Consider the following 12,730-nt stretch of genomic DNA (forward strand, 5'->3'; position numbering starts at 1 on the left):
CTTGCTTTACACACTGCAATGGTTTCCTTATCACTTTTCACATCACAAGTTTTAACCCTGAAAAGCATAACAAATCCAAGACACAAGTGACTGAAATGTTATAGCAACATTTTCGGATTGGCAAATAAAAGAATATATTCCATAAACTTTAAAAACATTCATTTTATCAAACCATAATTTTTCTTTAATGATACAACATGCATGTTTAAAAACCCAAACATCTTTAGTTTCCTTCCTGTTCTTACAAGAAGACAAGGGTAGATATATTTAGATTTGTTTTATTTGTAAGTGCTTATATTTTTTAAGGCCAATTCAATAGAACTCCTTTAAAAGTTAACCTCGACAATACTATCCAAAGTCAAAAGCCCATGCAGACCTCCAGACAAATGGATATCTCATGGTTTCATCGTTTTACATTTCGTGAATTAGACTTTGCAGTTAAATGTATCCATTTATGAATAACAGAATAGCCAATTTTACACACGCAATTTTAAGCCTTCTCTTTTCTTCCCTTTGGCTTGAAGTTTTACTTATTAATACAAAGATGAAGGCTCAGGCAAAGTGGACGTGTTTGTAATTCAAGGACACGATGAGAGTCAACTTCCAACTTTCTTCTAGGCATATTTTTGTTTTAGTGTGGTCTGAAAAAATTGTTTTATCAAGCTAGCCTTCTCTAACTGCACATGCAAAGAGAAACGGTTTTTAGAATTGCAAGAGTTTCATCTTAACCAATTTTCTTAGGAATCTAAAGACTACTTTGCTATATATTGTCCAAAAAAAAGTTTCTTTTTTGTTAGTCATGATTCCATGGCTAAAATTTTTCTTAATGAATTGAACCTGAATTTCCCATTTTGCATAAGGCAACACAATGCCACTGACACAAATGGAATACACACACATGCACCAAACAACAGGTCAGTCACAAACCCTCTCCGAGGGAGACTAGTACAGATTCCCAGACAAACCCCTCCCCAACATGAAGCATTCCCAGTGGTAGCCGACATCAGAACCAACTGGCAAAATGCCCAAATGACACTCACCAACGTGAGTGTCATGGTGCTCACCAACGGTCCTCAATGGTAGATAGATGTCAGAACCAATTGTCAATGCACCAATAGCACTGTTCACAAACAATCAACATCAGACACACATCAGAACCAATTTGCAAAATGCTGAAATAGCACCTCAAGCCCCAAACAGTTCTCAACATCAGAACTAACTGAAGACTGCCTAAATAGCACTAGCACTCACAAATGAGAAGATCGCCCATGTGCACACTGGTGGACTAACCAAGATTTGGAACTCGTCAGCTCATCTCAAGTCTAAGTTTCCATTCTGCCAAGGAAAAGCATAAGTTGGCAGCCAGTGCCAAGCAAGGGAGAAACAGGGAGGATTCTCAAAACAGATGGTTTTGGCAGCTGCTAGGAACGTCCCCGAAATCCCCTACTCTGGGCTAGCTAGCCATAAGCAGCAGGCTCATACGTTGTCATGGCCACAGGTCTCCCCTGGAAAACCCAGGAGAACCAGGTGCCATGAAAGCTCAAGAGCCAGCAGTAGGCAGCCCCAATATGGGCACCAAAATCTGTTACCAAAAGGTGTGTGGGGTCCGGCTGCTCTCCTCTCAAAAGCCAGTAAACTGGCCAGGTTGTTGTAAAGAAAAGTTTACTTTATTTCAGAGGCCTGCAACTGAGTGGTAGGAGGGCGGATGTCTGTCCAAAGATGGACCACCACCCCCACCCCCACCACTGGCAACCACTGAAGCAAGAACTTTTTTAGATAGAAGGAGAGGACTATATGCAGAAAAGGCACAGTCAACGTTGAATCATCTTGGTTGTCTTAAGTGCAGTTAATCTTCAGTTCCAGGGTCCATTTGTTCCAATTTCTTTGAAGCCAGTTCTCAGAATTGTGGCAGCTTATGTCATGAGAACAGTCTGGTCATCATGAAGTTAACTTCTTCACCCTAGTGTTTTAATATCTATATGACAGCTTACAGGATGTGGCTCAGAATATTATCTGTAGCCCTCAAGAAAGATTTAAAGGTCCTTGACTATGCTTAATCAATACATTATTGTTATTCGGTCTCCTTTGACTGCTTTCCTTGGTTTTCACATGTTCTCATTTTTCTGATTAAACTTATTCTTTGTCTAAAGTTTTCCACAGACCAAGGGCAGGCAGAGGACATGGTGTGTGGAGGTAAGGACCTCAGGGTTCCTCTCCATATCACTTTGCTCTGATTGACTGACTCTGATTGCCTGTACTATGCCCTGATGGTCTGACTCCTAGCCTATAAATTTCTCTAGTTGGCAGACCTCTAGCCTGTACATTGCTCTTATTGGCTGTCTCATAGCCTGTACCTAATGCGGATAGGCTAATTCTAGTCCGTACTTTGCCCTGATTGGCTGACTGCTAGCCTGCACATAGCTCTTTTTGACTGATGCCTAGCCTGTATTTTGCTCTCATTGGTTAACTGCTAGCCTGTACTTTGCTCTGATTGGCTGACTTCAGACCTGTACTTTGCTCTCATTGGCTGACTGCTAGCCTGTGCATTGCTCTCACTGGCTGACTCTTTGCTTGTAATTTCCCCATTGAAAGTGAAAGTGTTAGTCACTGAGTCGTGTCTGACTCTTTGCCACCCCAGGGACTGTAGCCTGCCAGGCTCCTCCATCCATGGGATTATCCAGGCAAGAATACTGGAGTGGGTTGCCATTTCCATCTCCAGGGGACCTTCCTGACCCAGGAATCAAACCCGGGTCTCCCGCATTGCAGGCAGACGCTTTACCATCTGAGCCACCAGGAGGGATTAATTATAGAATCCCTGTCACAGAGTTACTGTGGGAATTAAATGAGATCAAATAGTTAAAACATTTAATGGTTGCTAGCACTAGAAGGCAATGGCACCCCACTCCAGTACTCTTGCCTGGAAAATCACACGGATGGAGCAGCCTGGTGGGCTGCAGTCCATGAGGTCGCTAAGAGTCGGACACGACTGAGCAACTTCCCTTTCACTTTTCACTTTCATGCATTGGAGAAGGAAATGGCAACCCACTCCAGTGTTCTTGCCTGGAGAATCCCAGGGACGGGCGAGCCTGGTGGCCTGCTGTCTATGGGGTCGCACGGAGTCGGACTGAAGCAATTTAGCAACAGCAGCAGGTGACTGATTTGCTGAACTCTATCCTATTCTTTGCTCTGATCAGCTGAGTCCAAGCCTGTACATTTCTCTGATTGGCTGAACTCTAGCATACATTTTGCCCTGATTGGCCGACTCCTATCTTGTATTTTTCTCTGATTGGCTAACTCCCATCAGGTAGTTTGCTCTGATTGTCTGACTACTGGCCTGTACATTGCTCTGATTGGCTGACTTCTAGCCAATACCTTGTTCTGATTGGCTAAACTCTAGGCTATACTTTGCTCTAATTGGCTGACTCCTAACCTGTTCTTTTCTCTTATTGGCTGAGTCCAAGTCTGTGCTTTGCCCTAATTGGCTGAGTCATAGTCTGTACATTTATTTCTGTGATTGGCTAAACTCTAACCTGTACTTTGCTGTGATTGGCTGACTCCTAGCCTGTTCCTTGCTCTGATTGGCTGAGTTCAAGCCTTTACTTTGCCCTTAGTGGCTGAGTCCTATCCTGTATTTTCCTCTGATTGGCTAACTCCCATCAGGTAGTTTGCTCTGATTGGCTGTCTCCTAGCCAGTTCCTTATACTGATTGGCTGAACACTAGCCTATACATTTCTCTGATTGGCTGACTCCTAACTTGTCCTTAGCTCTGATTGGCTGAGTTTAAACCTGTACTTTGCCATGACTGGCTGAGTCCTAACCTGAACATTTCTCTAACTGGCTGAACTCTAGCCGGTCTTTTGCCCTGACTGGCTGACTCCTAACCTGTTCTTTACTCTTATTGGTTGAATACGAGCCTGTACTTTGCCCTGATTGGCTGAGTCCTAGTCTGTACATTTCTCTGATTGGCTAAACTCTAGCCTTTACTTTGCTCTGATTGGCTGACTCCTAGCCACTACATTGTTCTCTTTGGCTGAAGTCTAACCAACACTTTGCTTTGATTGGCTGAATCCTAACCTGTCCTTGACTCTGATTGGCCTAGCTGGAGTCTGTACTTTGCCATGACTGGCTGAGTCCTAACCTGAACATTTCTCTGATTGGCTGAACTCTAGCCAGTCTTTTGCCCTGACTGGATGACTCCTAACCTGTTCTTTACTCTTATTGGCTGAGTCCGAGCCTGTACTTTGCTCTGAATGGCTGAGTCCTAGCCTGTACATTTCTCTGATTGGCTAAACTCTAGCCTGTACCTTGCTTTGATTGGCTGACTCCTAGCCACTACATTGTTCTAATTGGCTGAAGTCTAACTAACACTTTGCTTTGATTGACTGACTCCTAACCTGTCCTTGGCTCTGATTGGCCTAGCCGGAGTCTGTACTTTGCCATGACTGGCTGAGTCCTAACCTGAATATTTCTCTGATTGGCTGAACTCTAGCCTGTCTTTTCCCCTGATTGGCTGGCTACAGGCATGTACATTGCGCTGATTGTCTGGCTCCTAGCCAGTACCTTGGTCTGATTGGCTGACTGTAGGCTCTAGTTTGCCCTTATTACCTGACTCCTAACTTGTATATTACTCTGATTGGCTGATCCTTAGCCTGTGCATTGCTCTGATTTTCTGACTCCTGTACTTTGCGCTGAGTGGCTATGTCCTATCTGGTAGTTTTCTCTGATTGGCTAAGTCCTGGCCTTGCCTTGCACTGATTGGCTGACTTGAAATTGCTCTGTGCTCTGATTGTCTGACTTGAGCCTCTACATTGGTCTGAGTTACTGACTCCTAGCCCAAACCTTGCTCTGATTGGCTGGCTCGAGCATGTACTTTGCCCTGATTGGCTGACTCGTACTGCACTTTTGCACTGATTGGCTGACTCAGAGCTTGCATGCTGTCCTGATTGGTTAAGTCAGGCTTTATATTGGTCTGGTTTGCTGGCTTATAACCAGTACTTTTCTTTGACTGGCTGACTCCTACCCGGTTGTTTGTTCTGATTGGCTGACTCCCGGCCTGTCCTTTGCTCTGATTGGCTGACTCCTGGCCTTTTTCTTTCATGATTGGCTGACTCCTTACCTTTATTTTGTCCTGATTGGCTGATTTTAGCCTGTGCATTTCTCTGATTGGCTGATTTCTAGCATGTACTTTGCTCTGATTGGCTAACTCCTATCTGTTAATTTTCTCTGATTGGCTGACTTCTGAATTATGTTTGCTGTGATTGGCTAACTCCTAGCATGTACGTTGCTCTGATTGGCATACTCCAAGTCTGTATTTTGCATTGATTGGCTGACTTGAAACTGGTATTTTGCTCCAATTGTCTGATTCCATCCTTTGCTTTGGTCTATTTGCTGACTCCTAGACTGTACCTCGGAGAAGGCAATGGCACCCCACTCCAGTACTCTTGCCTGGAAAATCCCATGGACGGAGGAGCCTGGTAGGCTGCAGTCCATGGGGTCGCTAAGATTCAGATATGACTGTCTTCATTTTCACTTTTCACTTTCATGCATTGGAGAAGGAAATGGCAACCCACTCCAGTGTTCTTTCCTGGAGAAACCCAGGGATGGGGGAGCCTGGTGGGCTGCCGTCTATGGGGTCGCACAGAGTCGGACACGACTGAAGTGACTAAGCAGCAGCAGCAGACTGCCTACTGTGATTGGCTTCCTTGAGCCTGTACTTTACGTTGGTTGGCTGACTCCTATCCCCTCTACTTACTCTTATTGGCTGACCCCTGGCCTGTAGTTTGCTCTGATTGGCTATCTCCTAGCATGTATATTGCTCTGATTGGCAGACTCCATGTCTCTATCTGCCACTGATTGGCTGACTTGAAGCCGGTATTCTGCTTTGATTCTCTGACTCTAGCCTGTGCATTTTTCTGATTCGCTGACTTCTAGACTGTACCATACTGTGATTGGCTGATTTGAACTTGTACTTTACCCTGATTGGCTGACTCCTATCCCCTACTTGCTTTGATTGGATGGATGACTCAGTCTATACTTTGCTCTGACTGGCTGACTCCTAGCACCTCATTGCACTGTTTGCCTGCTTCTTAGCCTTGAGTCTCCCTCATTGTAAGCAGACTCTTAAGGGTCTGAACCACCAGGGAAGAGCTTTCCTTGATTGGCTGACTCCTATTCTGTAATTTTCTCTTATTGCCTGACTTCGAGCCTGCGCTTAACCCTGACAGGCTGACTCTTAACCTGTACCTTTCTTGATTGCCTGAACTCTAGCCAGTATGTTGCCCTGATTAGATGTCTTGCCGCACGTACATTGGGCTTCCCTGATAGTTCACGGTAAAGAATCCACCTGCAATCCAGGAGACCCCAGTTTGATTCCTGGGTTGGGAAGATCCCCTGGAGAAGGGATAGGCTACCCACTCCCGTATTCTTGGGCTTCCCTGGTGGAATTCTACAATGCACAAGACCTGGGTTCTCTCCCTGGGTTGGGTAGATCCCCTGGAGGAGGGCATGGCAACCCACTCTAGTATTCTTGACTGGTGAATCCTCATGGACAGAGGAGCTTGATGGGCTGCAGTCCATGGTGTCACAAAGAGTCAGTCAGGATTGAGTGACTAAACACAACACAGCCTGCACCTTACTCTGGTTGGGTGACTCCTAACCCGTACTTTGCTCTGGTTGGCTGACTCTTGGCCTGTATATTGCTCTGATTAACTAAGTCCAAGCTTGCACTCTGTTGTGATTGCCCAACATTCAGAAAACGAAGATCATGGCATCTGGTCCGATCACTTCATGGGAAATAGATGGGGAAACAGTGGAAACTGTCAGACTTTATTTTTGGGGGCTCCAAAATCACTGCAGATGGTGACTGCAGCCATGAAATTAAAAGACGCTTACCCCTTGGAAGGAAAGTTATGACCAACCTAGATAGCATATGGAAAAGCAGAGACATTACTTTGCCAACAAAGGTCCATCTAGTCAAGGCTATGGTTTTTCCAGTGGTCATGTATGGATGTGAGAGTTGGACTGTGAAGAAAGCTGAGCACTGAAGAATTGATGCTTTTGAACTGTGGTGTTGGAGAAGACTCTTGAGAGTCCCTTGGACTGCAAGGAGATCCAACCAGTCCATTCTGAAGGGGATCAGCCCTGGGATATCTTTGGAAGGAATGATGCTGAAGCTGAAACTCCAGTACTTTGGCCACCTCATGCAAAGAGTTGACTCTTTGGAAAAGATTCTGATGCTGGGAGGGATTGGGGGCAGGAGGAGAAGGGGACGACAGAGGATGAGATGGCTGGATGGCATCACTGACTCGATGGACGGGAGTCTGAGTGAACTCTGGGAGTTGGTGATGGACAGGGATGCCTGGTGTGCTGCGATTCATGGGGTCGCAAAGAGTCGGACACGACTGAGCAACTGAACTGAACTGATACCCCAACGCAAAATGAAAAGTTTAAAAAAAATGACTTTTCAAAACAAACAGAAAAGTTCAGTTGTTTTATCAACCATTTCTGACACTATTTTGATGCCAAAATTGTCCCCAGTTTTTCCAGGAGGAGTCCATTTAATCTGGTTCCAATGTTCTTTTCAGATTTTGTGTGCTTCCTTACTTTCTTGCCTCAGAAAATATTCCAGGTACACTCTTTACTTTACCTTCCTCTACCCTGGATCAGCCATTTCTTCCAAGAACTCCAGTTTCTTTTAGTGGGACTTAATCCTGTGTAAGTGCCAATTTTTAAAAAATTTATGAAAAAGGATGGCACTATAACATAACTTGCAGAGTTATTCTGAGAATTAAATGAGAAAATCCGTGTAAAAGACTTTATATCATACCTGGCACATAGTATGTGCTCAGTACATTAGTTTTATTTCAGTTATTTCTAGTGACATATAAATAATGGAAGCATGGCTGAGAATGACAGTTGATGAATTTAGAAAATGTGAATTATAATGTCCTCTGAAAGAAAGTCATCAGTCAGTGGATCCAAAGATTAGGTTCCATTAACCTCCTTTCCGAGCTTTTCATTATCTATTTCCATTCTCACTCAAGTTTCTCTCTTTATTTTTTTATTATTTTTTTAAATTTTATTTTATTTTTAAACTTTACAATATTGTATTGGTTCTGCCATATATTGAAATGAATCCGCCACAGGCATATACGTGTTCCCCATCCTGAACCCTCCTCCTCTCTCTCTAGAACTCATCCTTCGGATGTAGTTGCATTTAGTCTTGCGTTGTTCGTTTCTTAATCTTCTGTTCAGTTAAATTGTACATAACTTAATATGAGAATCATATCTTCTCTGTGTGTGTGTGTGTGTGTGTGTGTGTGTGTGTTTGAGGTTTCACAACTTTGACGGTCATTGGTTAGTCCTCATCCACATTAACTGTAGGTTTTTTAAAGTAGTGAGAGGTACATGGCTAACCAGTGTATAGCGCTGATGTGACTCTTCATGCTCATTACATTTTCTGATCAAGAGGAGGTGGACATGGTGTGAAACATTGCTTATTCCTTTGGGCCAGACAGCTTTACTAAGACTGGTGTCAGTGTGCACATCTGGAGTTTCCATCTTCTTCATGGCAGATTTCTGGATCCATTTGAGTACCCCAGGAGCACACTTCTTGAAGGCCACTCTCTGGATGCACTTGTGTGTGTTGATGGTGTATTCTCTGGTCACTATCTTGTTCATTGCAAGATGGCCCTTCCTGCTCCACTTCTTTGCAAGAGCCATCCTGCTGGGTCCAGGTTAAAAATGCATAGGGGTTCTTTGTATTTCGTGTGTGTCCTACAACAGTTGTGAGCACATAGGTATATATTAGATACCAATAAAAGCCTAGATGTATTTGTAGAAGTCACATAAGAAACATTTCCTAGCAGTAAAGAAATCTTATAATTGCTGAGATCTTAATCTAAGATTGTAATAAAAGTTGGCTTTAAGCATACAACACCTTCGTAAATAATTTGGCATAAACTACACTGCCTAGACCTTTTTCAAATAAATACAAATTGGAAAGCAGGAGTTGTATGTTTTGGGGCTGCCTACTGCTGTAATATTAACTATTTATGGTATAATGGCAGGCTGTCTCCTATATAATCAAAGGAAAATGTACAGATTGATAATTCTTCTAGCTATTCGAATGTCACTTAAAAATAAAATTGATGGTAAGTAACAGGCATTTTCCATGTGTTGGTTATTTTGACCTGATGGATTTGCAAATTTCTTACCAGCATAGAAAATAAAAACTGCTGCTTATTTTTAAGTACAAATCTTGCATGCTTCAAATGAAGTCCCATTTTTTTTATTGATTCATTTATTTGTTTGTGGTGTTAGAAAACCACTTTGCAGTGAGCATGAGGGAGAATACTTATTAGGCTAATAACAACAGAATCATAGAAATGAGGCCTGTAGACAAATCTGCCTCTAGAGAAATGAAGTGGAGTTACAGAAGGTTAAGAATCTGTAAAGATCAATGGAGGCCAAGAGCTAAAAATAGATAAGCAGCTTGGAGAAAAAGAAAAGTGAAAAGAAAAAACATCAAGAAACCACTAAGTGTTTAGGATAGCTATTTTGTCTTTGTTCCCTAGTGAAAATCTAAAATTTCATTGAGATAGTTACACATTCCTCCAAATAGATCATTTTTATTTTGCACAGTGTCTGAACTCCTGTGAGTGTCTTTTTCACTTCAACAGGCTCAATCACTCACACACACACACACACATACCGGGCCTTTGACTTCTATAATGAAACACATCATCAACTTGAAAGGATAGCTAATTCCATAAAATGTGAATTAGTATAAGTAATTGTAAAAGTACTTATAGTAGTAGTAAAAAAACAAAGGTGGCTATAATGGAGGAAGCTGATTCTTATAGTAAGATACCTGTATCCAAATGGGAGAGTTCTAACTATTAATATTGAAACACCCTCTTGTGATTTGGAAAATAATGCATCATGCTTTCTTTGACTGAAATATAGATGTTTTAATGAGAGTTTTGTTCCTGATTTCCTCTCAGTTTTCAGTGACTTATCAGGCAACATATTTGCTCTTTTATAAAAATACCCTTATGGTTTTTAAAATTTATTTTTGACCACTAGCTTGCAGGATCTTAGTTCCCCACAAAGAATTAAACCCTGGCCCTTGGCAGTGAAAGCCTGGGGTCCTAACCACTGTACCACCAGGGAATCCTACTACACTTGCTCTTTATGAAGGCATTTATTCGGTATGGAATAAGAAGGCCATGTTGTAAGACCAGGCAGTTTATTTGCCTATGGACATCTCCATGCTTTAACTATCGTTCTTGTCCCCCAAATCCCAAAGGAACCCCAGAATTCATGTTCTGTGTTCTAGAAAAATAAATCAAAATTACAAAAAGGCTATGCTTTTTGTTTTTCTCGGTCTCTAATATTCATAATATTGTTGACCCCAACCTGTAACTCACCACCCATTATTAGAGTTGGTTCAGTTCAGTTCATTCTCTCAGTTGTGTCCGACTCTTTGCAACCCCATAAATTGCAGCACGCCAGGCCTCCCTGTCTATCACCAACTCCCGGAGTCTACTCAAACTCATGTCCATCAAGTCGGTGACGCCATCCAGCCATCTCATCCTCTGTCGTCCCCTTCTCCTCCTGCCCCCAGTCCCTCCCAGCATCAGGGTCTTTTCCAATGAGTCAACTCTTTGCATGAGGTGGCCAAAGTACTGGAGTTTCAGCTTTAGCATCATTCCTTCCAAAGAACACCCAGGACTGATCTCCTTTAGGATGGACTGGTTGGATCTCCTTGCAGTCCAAAGGACTCTCAAGAGTCTTCTCCAACACCACAGTTCAAAAGCATCAACTCTTCTGCACTCAGCTTTCTTCACAGTCCAACTCTCACATCCATACATGACCACTGGAAAAACCATCAGAGTTGGTAAAGAATAGTAAAATGTGATATTTGTGCATCAGTTTACCCTTTGTTCTCATTGACATGTTACAGTTTCAGAGTTTATTCATATCCTTACCATATCCATGGTTAAACAAGCCCAGTCTCTGACCTTTGAGCTTGAGGAACTTGGGTAAGGATTGGGATCTGTGTAGCATGCTGTGTGAGTCGATTCAGGCTACCATTTCTAAGTATCACAGACTGGGTGGCTTAAACAACAAAACTGTCATCCCACAGTTCTGGAGGCTAAAAGTTGGAGATAAAGGTATTGGTGGGGTTCATTTCTACTGAGGCCTCTCTCCTTGGTCTGTAGATGACTGAATTCTCACTGGGCCTTTACTTGGTGTGTTCCTCTATGGTTGTCTGTGTTGTAATCTCTTCTTATAAGGATACTGGTCATATTAACCATACAGTCTTACCATAATCATGTCTTCAAAGGCTCTGTCTCCAAATCCAGTTACTGAGGTAATCTGGGGAATTAAGACTTCAGCATATGAATTTTGAAAGGACACAGTTCAGTCTGTGACACACACACCTTTCACCAACATCGTGCAAGACTCTCTAGGCCACTTTATCTGTAGAGAAAGAATATCTGTTTCAAGTCATTTTATTTTTCCTGAATCACATTGATGTAAATATTTGTGGTTCAACATACGGTTGGCACGGAGAAAGCAATGGCACCCCACTCCAGTACTTTTGCCTGGAAAATCCCATGAATGGAGGAGCCTGGTAGGCTGCAGTCCATGGGGTCGCTAGAGTCAGACACAACTGAGCGACTTCCCTTTCACTTTTCACTTTCATGCATTGGAGAAGGAAATGGCAACCCATTCCTGTGTTCTTGCCTGGAGAATCCCAGGGACAGGGGAGCCTGGTGGGCTGCCGTCTATGGGGTTGCACAGAGTCGGACACGACTGAAGCGACTTAGCAGCAGCAGCATATGGTTGGCAAGCCAGAAGTGCCTCAGACATTTAAAAAAGTGTTTTAGATACTCCAACACATTTAGTAGGTAGTCCAATCCTATTGGACAGCCAGCCTGAATTTCTACACCCACATTAAATAAAGGCCAGATATTTTTTTTCCGACTCTCCACCCTGTACCAACTGAGACAGAATTACTTGGGGAAAAAATTATGAGTAGAAGAATCAAGGAGAAACTCCAGATTTCTCTTCCTAAAACTCTTCCAGGCTTTCATCTAAAGCATCATTTTATACATATATATATATATACACACACATACATACATACATATATATACATAAAATAATATGTATTATTTATACATACACATATACATATATAATATAAATAATATATATTCAAAAATATATGTTTTTATTTTCTAAAACTCTATTATCACAGTGAGAATGACATAACACATTTTATTATATAACATCTCTTCTAAGTGCTTGCTACAAATATCTGAGATGTCATGTTCCCACCCACCCTTCTCTCTCCTTCCCCACCCCTCCCCCCCACCTCCATTCCCTTGACTCTATAATTCCCTAATTCACACATATGAGGAGGCAGAGTCAGCCTTCAGTAAACTGATTGCTAATGCAATTCATTTCCCAATCATCCCTCTGTGATCACTCTGAGTCATCTGATGAGGACAGTGAAGTTAATGAGGACACGAAAAGGAAGAGAAGCAGGGAAGGATGATGAGAAGGAAAAAAAGCACAAGACTGAGAAGCACAGGGAAAGGGGGCAGGCTATGACCTCCAAGAGGGGCACCCTGGAGCCTGGAAGTGAGGGGAGAAGTGAAAGCTTCTCCCTGTGACCCTCAGCGCATTAGGATGCAGCCGATCACATCAGCCAATT

The 12,730-nt window shown here is 42.7% G+C and overlaps 1 long non-coding RNA gene and 1 pseudogene across 5 annotated transcripts in view; one reads left to right on the plus strand and one right to left on the minus strand.

Annotated features, from left to right (window-relative positions):
• Positions 1-12,730, plus strand: part of LOC147339927 (uncharacterized) — a 550,381-nt gene that overhangs the window by 140,364 nt on the left and 397,287 nt on the right. The gene's annotated exons all lie outside the window — the stretch shown is intronic.
• Positions 8,350-8,721, minus strand: LOC147339930 (large ribosomal subunit protein eL31 pseudogene; annotated as a pseudogene).

The sequence above is a fragment of the Bos grunniens genome, chromosome X (genome assembly GCF_055505025.1).
Source record: "Bos grunniens cultivar Pamir isolate PY7600 chromosome X, Bosgru_T2T1.0, whole genome shotgun sequence".
Classification (NCBI taxonomy): Eukaryota; Metazoa; Chordata; class Mammalia; order Artiodactyla; family Bovidae; genus Bos; species Bos grunniens.